Source organism: Myotis myotis, unplaced genomic scaffold (assembly GCF_014108235.1).
Source record: "Myotis myotis isolate mMyoMyo1 unplaced genomic scaffold, mMyoMyo1.p scaffold_m19_p_2, whole genome shotgun sequence".
In the NCBI taxonomy this organism is placed as follows: domain Eukaryota; kingdom Metazoa; phylum Chordata; class Mammalia; order Chiroptera; family Vespertilionidae; genus Myotis; species Myotis myotis.
Window position 1 is genome coordinate 48,222,541 of NW_023416324.1, and position 20,738 is coordinate 48,243,278.

General features: G+C 40.1%; 1 protein-coding gene across 6 annotated transcripts in view; it reads right to left on the minus strand.

Annotated features, from left to right (window-relative positions):
- Window positions 1–20,738, minus strand: part of WLS (Wnt ligand secretion mediator) — a 111,503-nt gene that overhangs the window by 80,337 nt on the left and 10,428 nt on the right. Inside the window, exon 1 of one of the 6 annotated variants that reach the window (XM_036348396.1) lies at window positions 2,994–3,126. The exons of the other annotated variants lie outside the window; for them this stretch is intronic. The gene's annotated coding sequence lies outside the window, so the exon portion shown is untranslated. Of the gene's footprint in view, window positions 1–2,993; window positions 3,127–20,738 lie in introns of those variants that run through there. 6 annotated transcript variants of the gene reach the window in all.

Genomic DNA, 20,738 nt, shown 5'->3' on the forward strand with positions numbered 1-20,738 from the left:
TGCATAGGCAAACAATGGCACAGTGGGACTCAGGAAAGGGCGAGGGCTCCATTCATGGGAACATTCAGGAAGTAACTGAATAGATAAGAGCCTGAACTAAGTCAGCTTTCCTCAGTGACACCAAAATGAGAGAGTCTCCTATTCATGCACGTAGGATACTAAGGAATGGAGAGCATAAGGCCCAAAGAAAGAGCTTCTTCATGCAGCTTATTGATTACTATTTCTCCATATCTGACCCATTTCAGACAAAAGTACAGGGCACTCTGAAGGGCCAACAATTTAGTGTTAGAAAGTGCAAGCTGAAGCTAAGGTCAAGCAAGGCTCATTAATGACTTTACCTGGAATTTCACAAATGCCAGGGATAATCATATCCCCTTTCTTGCTTTTTCAAAGAAAAGGTAGGACCTTATAATTTCAAATTCTCTAGAATTGAAGGTAGAGGTCAATTGGAGGTAGAGGGTAAACTAGAGTTTCAATGGTTACATTCTTAGAAAGTATTAGGTTTTTAAAAAACACTGAAATAAAATTGAGACTGCTATGTAATTGTTAAATATTTTAATCAGCTCTGGGTTCTAGTTTAGGTGCCACTTCCTTCACTCATTCAATTTGTTAAATGCCCATAATGTGCCAACATCTCAAGACTTTGCCTGTTTCCCTTCAGTAAAAAACTATCCTTACTTCCTCTAATGCTAATATTCCCTAGTCTAGGCTTTTATTATAGCACTAGAGGCCCGGTACATGACATTAGTGCACTGGGTGGGGGGGGACCCCTCAACCCAGCCTGCACCCTCTTGCAGTCCGGGACCCCTTAGGGGATGTCCACCTGCCGGCTTAGGTCCATAGGAAGCGGGTCTAAGCCAGCAGGCAGACATCCCCCGAGGAGTTCTTAGCACTGGCGCAGAGGCAGGAGAGGCTCCCGCCACCACGACTGCGCTCTCCAGCCATGAGCCCGGCTTCTGGCTGAGCAGCACTCCCCCTGTGGGAGCACACTGACCACCAGGGGGCAGCTCCTGCATTGAGCGTCTACCCCCTGGTGGTCAGTGCACATCATAGCGACTGGTCGTTCCGCAGTTTGGTTGATTTGCATATTAGCCTTTTATTATATAGGGTTCTACTTTATTTGCAAACATAGCTTCTGAAGCATACAAAATTCTAAGCTCCTGAAAGGCCAGTTCTTCTTCCTCCTTATGGCACCAAACATAGAGATTTGAACATGCAGATCTTCCAAACCTGAACTGAACTATTTCCATTATATCATAATAAGCACATTAAGTTACTCATTAGGAAATTAACATATACCAAACACTTATTCACTTTTTATTTACTTATGAAATACTTATTGACTTTTATCAAACATAGTAGGTACTACAAAAAAATACCATAGTGAATCTGACCCATGGCCTGCCTACATCAAAGTACAATTAAGACTGGCATTCAGTGTGGGACAAAGCCATGCCCCTTCTTGATGCTCACCCCCCAATGTTACACATGTGCCCCAGTTGAGGCTCATTTCCATTTATGATGGCTCTTGCAGATCTGTGTCAACCGATAGATACAATGAATACTGAGTTTTGAGGATCAAAATGACATCTCCTAAACTGGAACACTACCGTCTCAATCCACAGTAAAAAAAGAAAAAAGGAGAAAAAAAAAGTACATTTACACATCAAAAGAATGTGTAGGAGACAGACAACAGGCAAGCCAAAACATGGTGATATTTTTAAAATTTTGCCCAAAGGGTTTACAGCTAATATTAAAATGTGGGAGCATGTTTAGATAACTACTCTTTAGCCTACTTCCTGGAAATTGAGGTTCTCAAAGTTAGAATTTAACAATTATTTATCTTATTCCAGCACTGCCCTGAGGAAATCAAGGCCTGCATGACAGAAATAAAGTAAGAAAAAACGTTTATTTCTTAGCCTTCACTGTATATAACGAGTAGCTGCATAAATGAAGACTTTATGACAAAATCTTTATTCTTAAGAACACCCAGAGGGGAAAACTGGCAATTTCATTAATATCTTAAACCAGAGAAAAAAGTAAACACCCTTTCTAAAGGTATCAAACCTACTTTTGAGATGAAATCTACAAAACAGGTTCAGACAGAAACCTGGGCAGAGGAACCTTCTGTTGCATGTATATTCTATTTACCCAGCAGCTCTTAAATGAGTTTTTCTCTCTGGCCCAATGAATTACATACAAAAGTTCTGAAAGAACTAGTAGAGAAAAGCAATGGAAGGCTTCTGGTGTAAAAGGATCTGTGAGGCATAGCCTGGGTATCCAAAGTCTCAAGATAACACATGGAGCTTCTTATTTAGAAAGAAGAATTTGCAGGCCCTGTTGATTCATGTGGGATGTGAGTGAGAAAGAGAAATCAAGAACGTCCCCCAAGTTTCCTGTACCAGCAGCAGATGGATAGTAATATCATTTTCCTAGAAGAGAAATCAAAGAAAAATGAGTGATAGGACATGTTACAGGTAGAACACGTAGGAGCTGGAGGTATGTGGCTTGTTAAAGAAAAGAGCTGGGTTTGGGAGTAGGTTACAGCTAAAAGGTCACATATGTGAGTGGCTAAGAATTGGAAGAGAAATTAGATTTATTCTAGGTTGTCCCAATGTTACAAGTTCTAAGGAAGGAATTCTGAGATCAATACAATCTGATGGTCCAAAGTCAACCAGATCAGTTGAAGACAATGAGCTGCCCACACCTGTGTGAATAAAGGTGCTCCTGCTGGCAACACTGGGTGGTGCGAAAAGTGCAGAGGATGGAATCTTGGAGGGAAGGTGGAGGTGGGTGGGTGGGTAGGTGGGAAGAGATTAACCAAAAACTTGTATGCATATATGCATAACCTATGGACACAGACAATAGGGTGGTGAAGGCCTGGGACAGGGGTGGGGGGTGGGGCTAAAGGGATTGATGGGGGTAAGGGGAACATATGTAATAGTACTTTCAACAATAAAAATTTAATGGGAAAAAAAAAGTACAGAGGATACCTGAGCACTGGATGGGGGGAGAAGTACAGCCTTTAGTGCCTTCTTCATCACCAACATTCTATGAGCCCTCTTCACACATTTAGAGCTTCCCTCTGGGCCACAAATCAGTCTGCTGTTCCTGAACTACTGCAAACTTGAGGAGAAGAATCTTGGTGGAATTATCCCAGGAATCAGGCCTGCTGGACACGCCACCAACCAGGCAAATTATCCCACCAAACTTGGAGCCCAGTGCTTTCAAATATAAAGGCAGTATTGTAACTGTTACACACCTCTAACTTAGAAATTATATGACTATAGAGGGAAGTAATATACTCTATGTTATGGTAAAAATCATTCTTTTATGATTTAAAAATATGTTTTCATATCAGGGTCAATTTGTATGCCAAGAATAGAGGCTGCCAAGCCTTGTTCGTCTATCTAGGCTCCTTCTCCCCTCATTTTCCTTGTATTTTCATATCTATTAGAGCAGTGATGGCGAACCTATGACATGCATGTCAGAGGTGACACGCAAACTCATTTTTTTTTATTTTTCTTTGTTAAATGACATTTAAATATATAAAATAAATATCAAAAAATATAAGTCTTTGTTTTACTATGGTTGCAAATATCAAAAAATTTCTATATGTGACATGGCACCAGAGTTAAGTTAGGGTTTTTCAAAATGCTGACATGCCGAGCTCAAAAGGTTCGCCATCAATGTATTAGAGGAAAAGACCTTAATCATCCTTCTCTATTAGGGGTCAGAATAGGTTTCGGGTGTTACTATTAGGGGTCAGAATAGGTTTCGGGTGTTTTCTATCTTCCACGAACTGGTGAGATTACTGAACTGTTCCAAAAAGCGAGGACAAACCCCAGCCAACTGCAAAATTTCTTACTGATGTATTCAGCATGATGAAATACACCTCCATAATATGCACTATGGGAAGTGACTCTAATCCAATCACAAAGAACATGTTTAGGGATTTAAAAAAATCCATTCCAGCTTCCAGCCAATGGCCCATGCATTCACAGTATAATACAACACAAAGACATTCCAATACAATGAAATAATGTGGAGCACGTCCAACCTCTGTTTTTCAGAGTGATAGAAATAGGCTCTACAAAGCTGCCTATTACTATTCAGAAGAAATGGAAGTCATGGCATACACTGACCTAAAAGAGCATTGGCAAAATTTGCTAATCAATTCATAATATTCATCAATCCATAACATTCACTCAGATTTTCACTTAAACTGCTAGGTTCTTAATATATTTCAAATTTTATAGAGATCACCTTCTACAAAAAATACTCCATAAGAGAAAACAATAATTACAGTGCAGTGTTCATAGGAAGGGCTGTTTATGTGGCTGTAGACATCTACAAAAACAGAGTAAGAAAAATTTAAAGCAAGGGCTACAGACTCTGAAATACTTGGGTTCAAGTCCCAGCTCTATTACTTACTAACAGGTTAGTTGGGCAATATACATAGCTTTATGAAATGTCAGTTTCCTCTTTATAAAATTTTACTAAGAGAACCCATCTTGCCCAGCCAACTTGGCTCAGTGGTTGAGCATTGACCTATGAACCAGGAGGTCCTGGTTTGATTCCGGTTAGGGCATATGCCCAGGTTGCTGGCTCCATCTCCAGTGTAGGGCTTGCAAGAGGCAGCAGATCAATGATTCTCCTCATCATTTATGTTTCTATCTCTCTCTCCCTTTCCCATCCTCTCTGAAATCAATAATGAGTATATATGAGTACCCATCTCACAGGTTGGTTGTGAATATAAAATAATTACTAGAAAGAGCCTACTACATCACCTTGCACGTAGTGAGCCTCAATCTATGTTAAGTATTGATAACAATGACGCTGCCAGCAAATGGAGAAGAAGAATAACCTGGTGGGAGTTGGGGACATTATCCCTGCTCTCTATCATATCTTCTTCCCCCTAAGGATGTGTTAATCTTAAGGTACTCGAGCAGTGGTTCTCAACCTTCCTAATGCCGCGACCCTTTAATACAGTTCCTCATGTTGTGGTGACCCCCAATTTCATTGTTACAAAATGAACATAATTAAAGCATAGTGATTAATCACAAAAACAACATGTAATTATATATGTGTGTTCCGATGGTCTTAGGCGACCCCTGTGAAAGGGTCATTCGACCCCCAAAGTGGTCGCGACCCACAGGTTGAGAACCGCTGTACTAGCGGGTCTGGATCTTGGGTCATTAAAAACAGGGATTCTCCTTGTCTCTCAGTGAACAGTCCCAATAATCAGAAATGATGCTATAAAAATTTTAACTTGAGTGTCTAAGATGTATTTCCCTGAGAAATAACCCAGGGATATCCTAGTCAGCCTGTTGCTTGAGGGAACATAGAATTAGCCCTTGTTTTCTCCTCAGTGAAATGGGATTATAACATTTTTTCACAATTATTTTTACAAATTATTGTAAAATAATTATGGCCAGAAAAATTACCATGGGTCTTCCTACTCCTTCCCGTGCTCCCTACAGATAAAGAGAATGCTGGTTTTGCTTGTTTTGTTGCATACCCTCACCTGCCCTCCAGTGAGGGTTCAACTATTGCGAGATAGATTTTTTTTTGAGTTTTCCTGATATACAATCAAGAGAAAGGGAACAGGTAGAAGAATGGTATTGCCTGGAAGAGGTCAGCCATGTCATTAATAAGGGCAACATAAGAAAATAAGATAGCAGATGCAAAAAAACGTCATATAAACCTTTGGTAGGATTTATCAGCAAGTGACATTGGGAAGATAGAAAGGATCGACAAGGGCACGTTAGGATTATAGGGCTAGATAAATGAGGTTAGAGCTACAGCTACACTAGATGATCTTATTTCAATTTTTTATTCAAAGCCTAGGTTCCTCACAGAACACTACACTTGCCAATTCCATCTTAGTGCTCCTGGCTGCCCTGTCCCCATCCCTCTACCCCAGGGTTTCTCAACCTGGGTACTACTGACATTGTAGGCAGGATAACTATTGTGGGGGCTGTATCATGCATTGTGGAATATTTAGCAGCAGCCCTGGCGTCTCTTCCTTAGTTGCTAGTAGCATTTCCCTCCTCCCCGAGCAAGACATGAAAATCAAAAATGTCTCCACACATTGCCAAATATCCCCTCAGGGGGCAAGACTCTTCCTAGTTGAGAACCCTACTTTTTCCTAACAACCCAGGCTTAGAGGAAAAATTCATACCCCTCTAAGCCAGTCTGTGACCCTGCCTTTGCAGAGTTTGCAACTATAAGGGTAGTTGAGTTCTCAACAATCCATTACCATTACAGTTATTTACATCCTGGACTGGCTGCATCAGGCTGTCATCAACAAATTATAAATGATCATAACAGGTAACATTTATTGGATATTTGTTATGTTGGGCTAGAGGATTTAACTAGGTTGATATCCATTCTTATACAACAGGGAGTGGTAGAAAAGATAGTATTATCTATACTTAGAGACGAGCAAAATGAGGCACTGAAAAGGTAAATAACTCATCCAAGGTCAACAAGGAGTTGAACTGGGGTTTGAACACTAACTCTATCTGAGCTCAGAAACTCTCTTTGCCTTAGGCCATACTATTTCTCCTACTGAGAAAAATCAATGCAGAGATACATGGGAAATGCATTTAGCATAAATTATATGACTTAAAATGGTGAGGCGGTACATGGACTGTTCTAGAACTCAGTGTTCTCTGAATAAGCTGACCACCAAAAATATAGATGTTTTTGTTCTAAGGGTGCTAACAAGTTGATTTTTGAATTATGGACAATCTACTAAACACAGGAAAATGGTGATTTCCTCTAACTAAAAACAATAATCAGTAGCTGGTTGCCATGGTAGCAGAGGTAAACTTAATCTTGATGGGGAATACAATCACCTGATAGGGACAGCAAGTATGGTCAGGAGTGTAAACCAGATAAGGGATGTTTTTCAACTGGAAAAGAGAAAGCTGAAAGAGAGAAATGATAGTCATCTTTAATTATTTGAAAGGCCACCATCTAACAGAAGGGAAGCACATGATCTAAACTATTCCAAAAGGAAAATCCAGGATTCGTGAGTGGAAAGTACAATGTGGTAATGGAAGCCAGTTTTCCACTGAATGATAAGAAAGAACATTTAACTACCATAGTGTTTCAACTGGATTCTCTAGACAGCAACTCATCACTAGGATAGAAAGGGGATGGCAAGGGTGGTGTCTCTGCTGGGAGATCCCAGTGTGGGTGAGACTGGACTAGATAAATTCACAGGCCCCTTATAAAAAAGGGATCTATTTCTCTAAAGAACTAGAAAATTGTGAATTCCTGCTGGAAACAGACAATGGAGAGTGGGGGATGTATGGGTCTCCACTGGTCAGAGAGAGAATACCAGTAGTAGCTCGTCACCATAATAGGAGTGGGAAATTCTAATCTTGCCAAGGAAGAAAATATCATTTAGGTAAGACCAGACATAAGAGAGAAAAACCTTATGGAGAATTTTTTCCTTCTGTACTGAATAGATGACCAAGGAATAGGGCAATTGAGCTTAAAAAAATTCAAGAATCAAGCAGCTCTTTCTTCTGTCTTTCAACCCTAAGATACTGTAATGCCTCTTCCTTGGACTTTACAGCCACCTCTCACTATTTTGACTTCAAAATTCCATTTAATTCTTAAAAGAAACTATACAGCTTTGGACAGTGTTATTCAGGGGTTACAGTGCCAGCCCTCCCATCAAAGGGTCTCTGGTTCAATTCCCAGTCAAGGATACATACCTGAGTTGCAGGTTCAATCTCCAGCCCTGGTTGGGGCATGTGTGGGAAGCAACCAATCGATGTGTCTCTCTCACATTGATGTTTCTCTCTCTCCTACTCTCTCCCTTCCACTTTCTCTAAAAAATTTATTGAAAAAATATCCTCCAATGAAAACTAACACACACACACACACACACACACACACACACACACACACACACAGAAAATACACAAACATGCAGGTAGGAAATAGCTAGAATAATAGTTGATTAGATATCTCCTAAACATGAATACTACCTTTGGTTTCACTACTTTTGGTTTACCCTCAACCAACAATTTATTATAAATCATCTCACCACTAGATTCACAGAATTGAAACAGGACAAGGCTATCCTCAAACTTTCCTCTTAGAAAAATCAACCACATTGTACACCTAGAGGACCTGTCTTAGAAAACAAAATGATTATAAAGTCAACTTCTGCTAAGGCACACAACCTCTCTTGTAAAAGGGAGGTGCTAAAAGCATAATATATTTTCTTTTAAAAAAAACTTACACTGATTCATCTTTCCACATTAAATATGAATAATACTTAAGAGAAAATTTCCCTATCTCTTCATCTCCAGGGCACTCAAAACATTTACAGTCTCATTACTTTACAGGACACCCGTTAGTTAAGTGGATACCAAAGATTATTATCCTGCTTTGATTTCCAAAAAGACAACTACAGAAAGACTAAACAATAAGTTGTCCAAAATTGTTCAGTAAATTGAGATGCTTGAAGTTTTCCATTCAATGCTTACTTTAGGGACTTGGTACTACAAAGTGATTGAATTCTGTAAACACCTAAGCCGTTTTTTTGTTTTTGTTTTTTAATCTCATCTCCATTTCTCACACACACACAGATGAAATTTTCAGCATCTAAGCACTAATCTATCACCTTGTAGATCTTGCACAAGGGTATCCTATCAGACTAGTGCCATGTCTGCTGGAAGCGTGGTACCTCACCCAACCTGGTTCTCAACCTACTTCTTTATCCAGGGAAGTTGATTCCTCCTGGCCATGTCTGGGAAATTTTTAACCCCTCGATTAGCTATTAACAATTGGTTTAACTCAGACGAGACAGAGGACAAAATAATAGTGGTTGGAAAAAAATGCCTCCACCATTCTGATTACAAAAGGAGGCATGATTAACGAAGTTCCCTTTGTGCCCAAGCGCCATTCTGAAAGCCGAAGAAAGAGCTCTCCACCCCTCTTTTTTTATTGCTGAGTCTTTTCCTACTTGTCTCATCACCCACACAATCTGTTCACAGCCCAAAGAGATAATCCAGCCAGTCTGTGGAGAGTTCCTAAAACATTTACGTCGTGAAAGCAGACAGGATGAACAGGACCTCATCTTGACAAAGGATGACGGGACATTCAGCAAAAGAAATCACAAAGGGAAATACAGACGGAAGGCGCTGAATGAAGATTGCCCACAGTACCTAACACAGTGCTTGTCCTTATGGGTATTTGTAAACCTTCTGGTCAATTTACAGCACCTCCAGGTTTTGTCCCCCAAAATTGATTGCTTTTGGGACAGAGGGTTTTTTAAAAATGTTTTTTAATTATTATTGATTTTTAGAGAGAGAGAAAAAGAAAGAGAAAGAGAGAAACATTGATTCAAGAGAGAAACATTGGTCAGCTGCCTTCTACATGCTCCCTCCTGGGGATCAAGCCCCAGAAACCTGGGCATATGCCCTGACCAGAACTGAACTGGAGACCTTTTGATGCATGGGACCATGCTCAACCAACTGAGCCACCCTAGCCAGGGCTAGAACAGAGGTTTTTTATTTTATTTTATTTTTTAATATTTTTTATTGATTTCAGAGAGGAAGGGGAAGAAGAGAGATGGAAACATCAATGATGAGAGAGAATCTTTGATTGGCTGCCTCCTGCACACCCACGACTGGGGATCAAGCGTGAAATGTGGGCATGTGCCCTTGACTAGAATCAAAAACGGAACCCTTGAGTCCGCAGGCCGATGCTCTATCTACGGAGCCAAACCAGCCAGGGCTAGAACAGAGTGTTTTAAAGAAAATATAATTAACAAGTTAAAGAAGTCCAAATCACTGCTTTAAGTTACCTTCAGTCTCTCAAGACCTTTGAATCTGAAAATAGCAAGTGAGATAAATATTTGAGTTCCAACTTCCATGTAGGTTAAGATAAGGCATATAAAACACTTAGCACATTGCTTGGCACATTAAAGTCTCAATTAATATTACCTAATGTTTTATCATATGCTGCTCTGTTTTATTAAAGATGTTCTTTAAAAACAAACAAAACACATGTTGCTATTGATTTTAGAGAGAGTGGAAGGGAGAGGGAGAGAAAGAGAAACATCACCAATGTGAGAAAGAAACATCAATAGAGGACCAAACCTGCAACCTGGACACGTGCCCTGACCAGGAATCAGACCTGTGACCTAGATGCACTGGACAATGCTCAACCAGCTGAGCGAGGATTTAAAGATATTCTTATATATGTCCTGCCTATCTACTCAGCTAAAATAGTGCCACCTTATTTGTCTTTGGTGCATTACAAAAGTTAAGTGCCTTCACATATAACATCTGATTTAAGCCTGCAGATCTAAGGTTGGTTATTGAAGAGATACTAACAGCAAATCCAGTCTCATAGCTGTCACACGGTAGATGCCCTAAGATCTCAACTCACTAATTTCAGATCCAGGGCCTCCTTTCCAGAACATCACAGCTGAGCAGATGATTATGTGTTGTGTCTCTTTATATTCCCCAGAACTTAACAAGTTGCTAAGACATACCTTCATCACCATCTAAACAAATTTTAAGCTATAAGTAACCTAAAGACTCTGAGGGTTTACCTTAGTAACAAAAAGAAACGAAATTGGGTGGGAAATGTGAACATATTTGGCTTTGAGAAAGACATGCCTCCATTTTTATTTGCTAAGGGAAAGCATTGTCATCTCTACTTAGCAAATAATAAAGATAAGAAGAGGCAAGAGGGATTGAATGGTATGGCTAAGCAGGCAGAAGGGGCTAGAGACAGATGTCTTGTTACTCCACTCATGGCTTTTTCTATTAAGTTCATTTTTAATTCAATGTCATGAATGAAGTGAATCTTCTCTTGGGTTATGCACATCAAATGGTGCTTCAAATAATCACAGCAATCTTCAAAGGCCCAGACCAAACTCACTAATTCTTCAAAAACAAATCTTTTTATATGATCTAAAAAATACTTAGAACACTTAATCTATGTCATCCAACTTTGACTTTTCAACAAAGTATCTTACTTTAACGACCTTATCTCTCCAATCAAATTTAAATTGTTTAAAGGCAAGATCCATGTGTGCACTCCTTCTGAGGCCCATGACTAATCCAGTTCAAGAATGGTAGTAATGTGTCCTGGCTCATTCCTCATTCTGCCTCACAGACTCCTGGATGTCCCAAAGAAACCTCGAGCCATCACAACATCTATTCAAGTTTTCCAACCATCCCCAGAAATACTGCTCTGCTTATGCAGTCACTAAAGCTTCTCTTGTGCCTTCAAGAACTTCACTTTAGATCAGGGGTGGGCAAACTTTTTGACTCGAGGGCCACAATGGGTTCTTAAACTGGACCGGAGGGCCGGAACAAAAGCATGGACGGAGTGTTTGTGTGAACTAATATAAATTCAAAGTAAACATCATTACATAAAAGGGTACGGTCTTTTTTTTTTTTTTTAGTTTTATTCATTTCAAACGGGCCGGATCCTGCCCGTGGGCCGTAGTTTGCTCACGGCTGCTTTAGGTGCTGGGACATCCTGTTGCCATCCATTTCACATAGAGATCTACATCAGCAGGAGTATGTGGCAATAAGCTCCGTTTCAAAGCCAGCAGCCTGGCCTAGCTCCAGGAATTGTCACTAATGATTTTCACTAGCCACTCTATACTCCAACAGTCACACACACACACACACACACACACACACACACACACACACACACCATTCCAACCACCGCTCTAGTTGGAAGAACTGTGTCTAACAGAAGTTGGTTCCACTGCTGATTTTATATTTTAATTGTTACAGAAGACCTATTCCATCAAACAAGAGAAAACTCTCCAAAAACACCTTCTGCAATATATTAGTGGTCTCCATCAACCTATCTTTAAACCAAAGACATAGTAATAAGTACATCAGTCAGGGATCTTTGGGCTGCAAGAGAATGGAAATCATGCTAAACGTTGCTTGAGTGAAACAAGTCAATCATTTTGTAAGGAGAAGCTGAAAAATATCCAGAGACAGAGCAGTCTTTAGATAGGAGTTATTTTGAGAAATCAAATTATGTCAATAGATCTCACTTACCTACAATCACTTAGCTTCATTATCAGGGTTCATTGGAAAGCTTCCAGCAGTTCCAGGCTCATATTATCAAGATTCAAGTTCAGTAAGAAAAAGAGAGAACATCTCCTCCTGTTAGCCTCCACACAAGCCTCAGAATTTATTCGTATTAGACTAACTGAAGCCACATGTCCACTGTGGCTTGGTCACATGCCCATCACTGGGGTCAGAGGTGAGGATTCTCTTAAACCACATGAACTGAGAGTGGGGAAGGAGACGTTCTACAAAGAAAACTCAGGATCCTTCTATCAATAGAATTGGGCTGAACCATCCTCCCCAATAAGTTTTCCCTCTTTCCTGATCTCTAAGGAGTGTATCATAGGGATGGTCAACTTTGAAAGTAGTATACTAAAGGAAGGAAACAGCCAGGCAAGTCACAAAAGAATATAAATAGCCAGTAATCATATGAAAAAAGGTTCATCCTCACTAGTAAAGAAATGTAAATTAAAAGAAAAGGATATTCTTGGCACACTGGCAAAAATAATAAAATTAAACATAATGCCTGGTACCGGCCACGATGCAGTGAGAATTTGCCGGAACCAGTCTCCCAGTAAGTCTTCCCTCTTCCAGACTTGACTAATAGAGTATGTGGCGGTTATCACTGATCTGAAGGGAGGGTTGGCAATTATTATCAAAACATTTAAACATGGGCATGCCTTTTGACCTAAGATAAGTTCACAAAAGTGAAATTGCTAAAGCATGAATAAGAATTTAACTACAAAGAAGGTTTTCCCAGAATGACTATTATATAGTCCCCAAACTAGAAATATCATCCATGTCCAACAATAGGTGGTTGGGTAATTTAATTATGGTACATACATTCTATGTGCTATCATACCAACACCAAGAATGACGTTCCAATGTCTATTTCCTGGCATGACTTGGATAAGGGAGAAAGGCACACCACAGAGGAGTTAATATTGTGGGTGACCATACCACAGCATCATACCATAACACTAGTAAATTAGTTTCACTCTTATCTACTAAGCCCTCACTGGCTCCCTCTTTTAGATTTACATAGGGTTCTAAAGACCCAGATTCTGCCCAGGGAAAGATCAAAACATCTGGACACCCTGAGCAGGCTAAAATTTGTTGTTCCTTCAAAGATATTCTCTTTTAAAACATATATTTTTATTGATTTCAGAAAGGAAGGAAGAGGAAGAGATAGAAACATCAATGATGAGAGAGAATCATTGATCAGCTGCCTCCTACACATCCCCTACTGAGGATAGAGCCTGCAACCTGGGCACGTGCCCTGACCGGGATTAGAACCCTGACCTATTGGTTCATAGGGCAACACTCAACCTCTGAGCTACACTGGTTGGGCCAGAGATATTCTTTACATCGTTAACAACTATTTATGGGAGCTTCTGAGTGCTACATGGGGAAGGTGAAGAAAATGGACCACAGATGGCATGGAAGATAGCTCAAAAATTATTGTTTGGTTAACATACATAACTTCCATAGTTAACAATTTTCTCTCTCTAAAAACAAACAAACACCTAAGCTTCTTTTCCTGTTCATCACCCTGTCATCCCATAGCAATCAATCTTCAAATCCCCAGAATAATTTCCACCACAGACAAATCAATTACCTTCTTAAACACACACACACACACACACACACACACACACACACACACACACACACTAACCACAAACAGAGCTATTCTCCATTTCAGTTTCCATAACTTTAAAATGTGAATATCCCTAGTAGGCTGGCCTGTCTTAGAGTGCTGTAGTGCTGTTGGTAACATCAAATGAGATGATTACTGTGGAAGTGCTTTGGAGAAGGGGAAAAGCACCATACAAGTGTGAGGATTCAGAGTATGAATTCATCACCTAGATTTAACATACACCGAACAAAGCATCTGAGAGCCCATATTAAGCCGTTGGTTCCACCATAACCTTCACGTTCTTTTCCTATAGTCATTTCTGAAAACCAGATGTTGTTCTGTAGTTTCCCTGCAACAAAAAGAAAAGCCCTCTCTACTTTCAAACTGGCCAAAGAATGCTTATGGTGTTTCTAAGTATTGAAACATAGGTAATTAATAATTGGGGATGGGCAGCAAAAATATTCCAAAGAGCAGACAGACATGCCTGGTATACACTGGAGTCTGAAATGGGAAAGGGCAGTAGCATGAACAACTAGAGGAGTTCATGGTCTTCATATTATCTCATACAGCAATTAAAAATCCTAGAAGATGTGAACTTCTGAGAGTGAGATTTCTTTTAGAAGTAGCACACAGTACGGCTATTAACAATATTTTATAGTACTTCAATTATCTTCTGAAAGGAAATCATTGCTTTAAAAAAAGTTGTTTCTTGGTAGGGTTGTGCCTCTATATTATGGACTTACATTCTCTATAGTGTTTCTTCTATGGTCTTTTTCTCATTTTGAAGACTGGTAAAGTTTAAATAAAACATGACGGGTCAATAATAAGTACACTTAAATTCCTAAGTGCCCTTCTTTTTAAACCCCCATCCCAATTACATCCTTCCCTTGAGGATATTTACAATCCTCCATGACACATGCTCTATACCTCTTGGTTCAAGGAAAACACACCTACAGCATTTCAAATTAACTACTGACCCTTATTCTCACACTATAAACAAACCCTTTTCAAAATCTCAATTGCATTGTGTCCACATTGATTAAAGCTTGAAGCCTGGTGACCTCATGTGGTGTTAACTTCTCCCATGCACCAACAGCATTCTGCCTTTCTACTCAATTACCCCCTTTGGTGCCAGAGGATCGCTACCCAATGAACATACACAATGGATTTCTGCTTCATTACACTAACCAACAGCAGGATAGAAATAAGCAGAAGAGGAATAAACAAGCTAATTTATCATGAGGACAGAGCAAGCTTTCACCAGTCTCGCCATGGAAAACGTCAGTGGTTAACGGGAATATCAATAGTCTGGGGGTAATGTTTATGATCTTACATATTACAGACAGAGCCTCAACAGAACCTCAGTAATTAAAGAATTTTGCAGATTAGCAGGTGTGAACAACATGCACACAAAACCCATGCCTTAAAACTCAGGGGTCCTAAATAAAACCCACTGAATAATTATTTTGGGAAGCACAACCCAGGGCTTTGGATAATATGGGCTGACACCCTGGTAATTTGCCCCGAGTGTTTGACCTAACTGTGGGGCCCCTCTTATTCATCTTTGACAAGGTGTTCAGGAGAGCCCCAGCCTCTTTGTGAGAAGAATTTGGATTGTCTCCCTCCCCGCCTCACCCCCCAACCCCCACCCCAGCGCCCCACTTCATTAGGCATGGCTAGGGCACAGCGGCTGATTGAATTAACAACTTTGGAGGGCTTTAGTCCCAGTTCCCAGACATTAGCACCATCATCCAGAACAAATTAAAAGTCTCACAGCAATTAAGCAGATTTAAAAAATGAATTTCCCATGGTTCAATGGTTCAACAAGCAACTTGATTTAAGTATTTGAGAGGAGTTTAGAAGGAGGCGAGGAGGAACTGACAGTTGAATTTCCAAAATAAATACACAATGGTAGAGGCATAAACAATAAACTTCTGAGCCTCTGCTAAACTAGGCTTTCATATTTCTTTTATATAAAGTTGGAACTTTTCAATTGCAAAAGGTAAAAGAATAAAAAACACTAACAGAATTGTATTAAAATGATAGGTTTCAGGAAAAATTGCTTTCTGTTTTTAATTCTTTAACATAACTTTATTTTTGTTCAAAAACATACATAAAAATTGGGAGGGGACAAAACAATGCACGTTTCCAGTTGCTAGATTTTAAATTCACACAAGCAATCTAAACCTGGGTCTAGAGCAGTGATGGTGAACCTATGACACCTCTGGCACACGAACTCATTTTTTTGGTTGATTTTTCTTTGTTAAATGGCATTTACATATATAAAATAAATATCAAAAATATAAATCTTTGTTTTACTATGGTTGCAAATATCAAAAAATTTCTATATGTGACATGGCACCAGAGTTAAGTTAGGGTTTTTCAAAATGCTGACACGTCGAGCTCAAAAGGTTCGCCATCACTGGTCTAGAGCCATCTACATCTCTCTGAACCAGGATAGCCAGGTTCAGAGCAGGCACACAAACTTTTATGCCAGCCTCCCAAGGCACTCCACACTCCAGGTAATTTAACTCCAGGAACTCATTCCAGGGTTAAAAGAATACCAGTGAGAGTAAAATAGTACCTAGCCTACCCTAAGTGTTTAATATTTGCCAGGCACTGTATACTTATTACCTCATCTAATATTTTCACATATCATGTCACTAGCATCACAACTATCATTTTACTCATTTGAGAGTGGCGGAAACTGGGGCTCTGAGGTTAAGTCATTCATTCAAGGCCACATATCCAGCAAGAGGTGGTACCAAGATTTAATTTATATCAGGCAAGCTCTTTCTTACATTTAGAACAGCAAACTCCCATTTTCAGTGGAGTTTTTTATGTTGTTGTTGTTAATGCTCACTAGAGGATATTTTTTCCCCCTGATTTTTAGAGAGAGTGGAAGAGAGGGGGAGAGACAGAGAGAGAGAAACATCGATGTGAGAGAGATACATCAATTGGTTTCCTCCCGCATGCACCGCATGGGGCCTGGGATGGAGTCTGCAACCGAGGTACATGCCTTTGACTGGGAATCAAAACTGTAACCCTTTAATCTGACGCTCTACCCACTGAGCAAAACCGGCTAGGGCTCCAGTGGAGTATTACCTAGGCCAGCAGTTCTCAACCTGTGGGTTGCGACCCCTTTGGGGTCGCCTAAGACCATCGGAAAACACATATATAATTACATATTGTTTTTGTGATTAATCACCATGCTTTAATCATGTTCAATTTGTAACAATGAAATTGGGGGTCACCACAACATGAGGAACTGTATGAAAGGGTTGCGGCATTAGGAAGGTTGAGAACCACTGACCTAGGCTTTGGAGCAGTGGATGCATCCATACAGAAAAAAAAGTCATGATTTTAGAGAGAGGGGGTGCATGATGGATGATGTGTTGTCCCAGCTGAGGAGGAACTCCTGTCACCTTTCTTTTAAGTCCCTATTTTCTCTCCAACAGCACCACCTCCCCGTCCCCTTACTCTCTGCCATCTTTGAGTCCACTCCTCCTCCCCTGGCCCAAACATTTCCACTTCTAGCTCAAAGGTCTGACTAAGAGAAGTCCAAGATCAGCTTTTGTGTGACTGTCTCCTTGGCTTTTGCTTCTATCCCTTCCAGCTTACATCTGCTTCTTAAATTTGCGCCTGCATCTCCACCGGCTCCACTAGAAAGTCCACAGGCCCAGGTGCACACCCAGGTGCACACTCAGCACAGCATGTTTCAGCACTGCTCAGGAACCTGGAGAAATATGTAGATAAGTTCATTCCCACCGTCCAGATGCACAAACTGAACACAATGGAATGCAGAGGTGGGTGGTTATTGGAACGCATTAGGTGTCTCGTCAAGGGCAGTTATAAAAGCTGGCATCATAAACACATTACTGATCTCCAAGAAGAACTGTAAATACCTCTGCAACATTCTTCCAAGAGAAACTTTCAAAGGTGAATTTTTCATCTTCAAAAATTTACAGAAAATTAAGCAAACTATGTGGTCTTTAAAGAGCCCCTAAAAAACACACGGAGGGAGAATAAACATTTATTTCTTAAAGACAATAAATCACAAAATTTCCATCATCTGTCAACATTCTCATTTGAATATCCAAATTTGGAAATACATATAGTACTAATCTATGTTCCCTTCTTCCCAGACAGTATGTATAGACAGTCACAGTCAACTCTTGGCCTTTATGGCTAAGTAAAGACCAAATATGTAGATCAGACATAATAGTAATCAGCATAACAGTAGGCAAAGGCAAGGAAACACTTCATTAGTTGTCTTGGTTCTAATCTTATTCTCTCACTGTGATTTCTCTGGGTCTTAGTTTCCACAATATAATAGGAGAAGGTCCCTTTCTAAAACTCCAAAAATTACATGCTTTTATAAATCTAAGCATGCAAACCATGAAGGTGACACAATCTTTTTTTTTTTTTTTTTTTAATATATTTTATTGAGTTTTTACAGAGAGGAAAGGAGAGAGATAGAGAGCTAGAAACATCGACCAGCTGCCTCCTGCACACTCCCCACTGGGGATGTGCCCGCAACCAAGGTACATGCCCTTGACCGGAATCGAACCTGGGACCTTTCAGTCCACAGGCCGAAGCTCTATCTGCTGAGCCAAACCGGTTTCGGCGTGACACAATCTTTTAAATTCGAGAAAGTAATAAGAAATCTCCTCTCATTTAAATTATAAAAGAATAGCCAGGAATATTAATATTACAGATCTTAGGTCAGGCCTTAAAGTTGAGGCATTTTAGCTACCTCTAACCTCTGCAATAGGTCCACAGGCAAGTGTCTAGTAATGCTTCAACCAGTATTACTAGGCACCTACACTGTACTCCCCTATGGTAACCACATAACCACTGGAGATAAAGGTGAGCACATTAGACCGTCCTTGATCTCATGTAGCTTTAGAGGGGTTATATTTTCATCTTTGTTGTTGTTTATAATTTCTTCCATTTGAGCACTACAATTTTAGTTAATATTTCAGAGGTGGATAATATTTCATGACAAAAAAAGATCATCAGTTTTTCCCCTTGAATCTTGACTTTCAAAGGTCTTTGTCATTTAAATTATTATCTAGAAGCCAACAACAACAAAAAAATCCCCATGGATGCTGACTTCAATTTTCTAATGTAAAGCAGATTCGCTCGGCAGCTTGTGTGGATGGAATATAGCTCTTCCACGAATTGAGTGATATCCATTTAAAAGTTTTGCTCCCTGGGTTTATCCATGCTATATAAAGAGCCATGAATACTGGCCTGGCAATTTAAAAGGCAACATTTAAGATTCCAAGTAAACCTTGATGAAAACAATTGCTAATTGGATCAAAAAGTGAGTTAGCCACTCTAATTCACCAAATGTGTAAAGCACACGCTTCTTGAACTGCTGGTTAACATGGATTATGCCTCACAGAAGGCTATCAAGGAGGGTGGCTGGGTCTCTAATTCTATGTAATCCACTAAGAGGAAGAAACAACCTGCCACAGGCCTAACCAGGTATAGAATGACTAAGAAAACACACAAAACTTTAAAAAGTTAATTAGTGATAACTTCTCATTCAGGGAAATGGCCAATATATATTAGTTGGTCTAACACATATGCTCAGGTAAACTTACGTTCTCTCATTTAACCCAACAACTTCCCTGTGAGGGAGAAATCTTTTGCTGAGGAAACGGGGGGTTCAAAAGATGTAAGTGGTGATCCAGTTAACAAAGCAAGCTTGATAACAAACCAGATCCCACCCATCAATCTCCATAAAACCGCATGTTAGAAAACCATCAGTTAGACATCTGTCTGCTTTGGTGGAAGGATCAGTGGGTTTTGTCACTGAAAAGGATTATCATATGGAAACCCTTCCGCCAGCACCTAGAATGACTGTTTCCTAGGAATCCTATGAGAAGCCCAAGTCCTCAAAGGCAACTTTCAAAACTACTGTAGCAGCTCTGCTTGCCAGAAAGTCATTCTAAAGTAAGATGCCCAGAGAGTTAATGGATATCAGTACCTAACCCAAGTCCTGACCTACAAATATTATGGCCTCAAATTAATGTCACGTTTGTTTAAATCCCAACTATACTGCTCATCCTTCTCCCAAAAGTATATTTTCTCTCTCTTTTTTTAAAAAAAACAAACAGGTGGATGGCATAGGGGAGCAGGGGGATGGGGGAATTCTTCTGATGTTTATTTTAAAAAGGAAACAAATGCTAATTGAAAGGTAACCTTAGTATCCTTTCAGCTTAAAAATCTTGGGTATCTACAAATTATCCTGTTTCTTTCTCTTTCATCAACTATTATCCATAAATACCATGCTCTCTTGGAGCAAAACTCTGTTCTGCTTAGACATGTTCAAAGAATGGTGCTGGGGATTTAACGGCTGCTCTCTCAGGGGCCTGCAAATCCTGGAAAATCGGGAGGAAAGGTGACGAAGAGGATGCCTGAGTCACCTGTCACAGCCAAGCCCATAACCCCACCTCACAATTCTGAACAAGCTGTTCATATCTAAGAGGAGGTGTGTTCCCTAAGTGATAGCAGGCAGGGGCTAAGGCTGGAGCCCTAAGTTTCACACAAGCCAGAACTAGCTGAACAGAAGAGAGAAAAGAAGGGAGTGTGGGAACATGTTCTTTCTACATTTGAGGCATTCTGCTCCCGGGCAAGTTACAACCCAACTGGGAGCAGATGAAATATGTAAGAACCCAGAGTCGAAGGAAGAGGGCCTCCAAAAGACCTCCTCTGCCTTGAGGGCGGGCTGGGTTTCATAAATAGGGAACCCAAACTTTGGGTGTGATCGCCAGAAGGCAAGCATGTTAAACAGAGTTAAAAGCCAAAACTTCTTAGGATTCAATCAGAAGATGCAGAGGAGCATAGTGATTTGTGACTCTGCTTAATTTCAACAAAAAGAAAGGTGGAGGAGGAAGAATTTACAGGGTAATCCTTGCACCTCTGGAATCACAAAAATATGCTTGTCAGTCGCAGTGGCACGGAGCCCTCAACATTCAGTTAAGTCCTATTTTGGCAATTTGAAATCT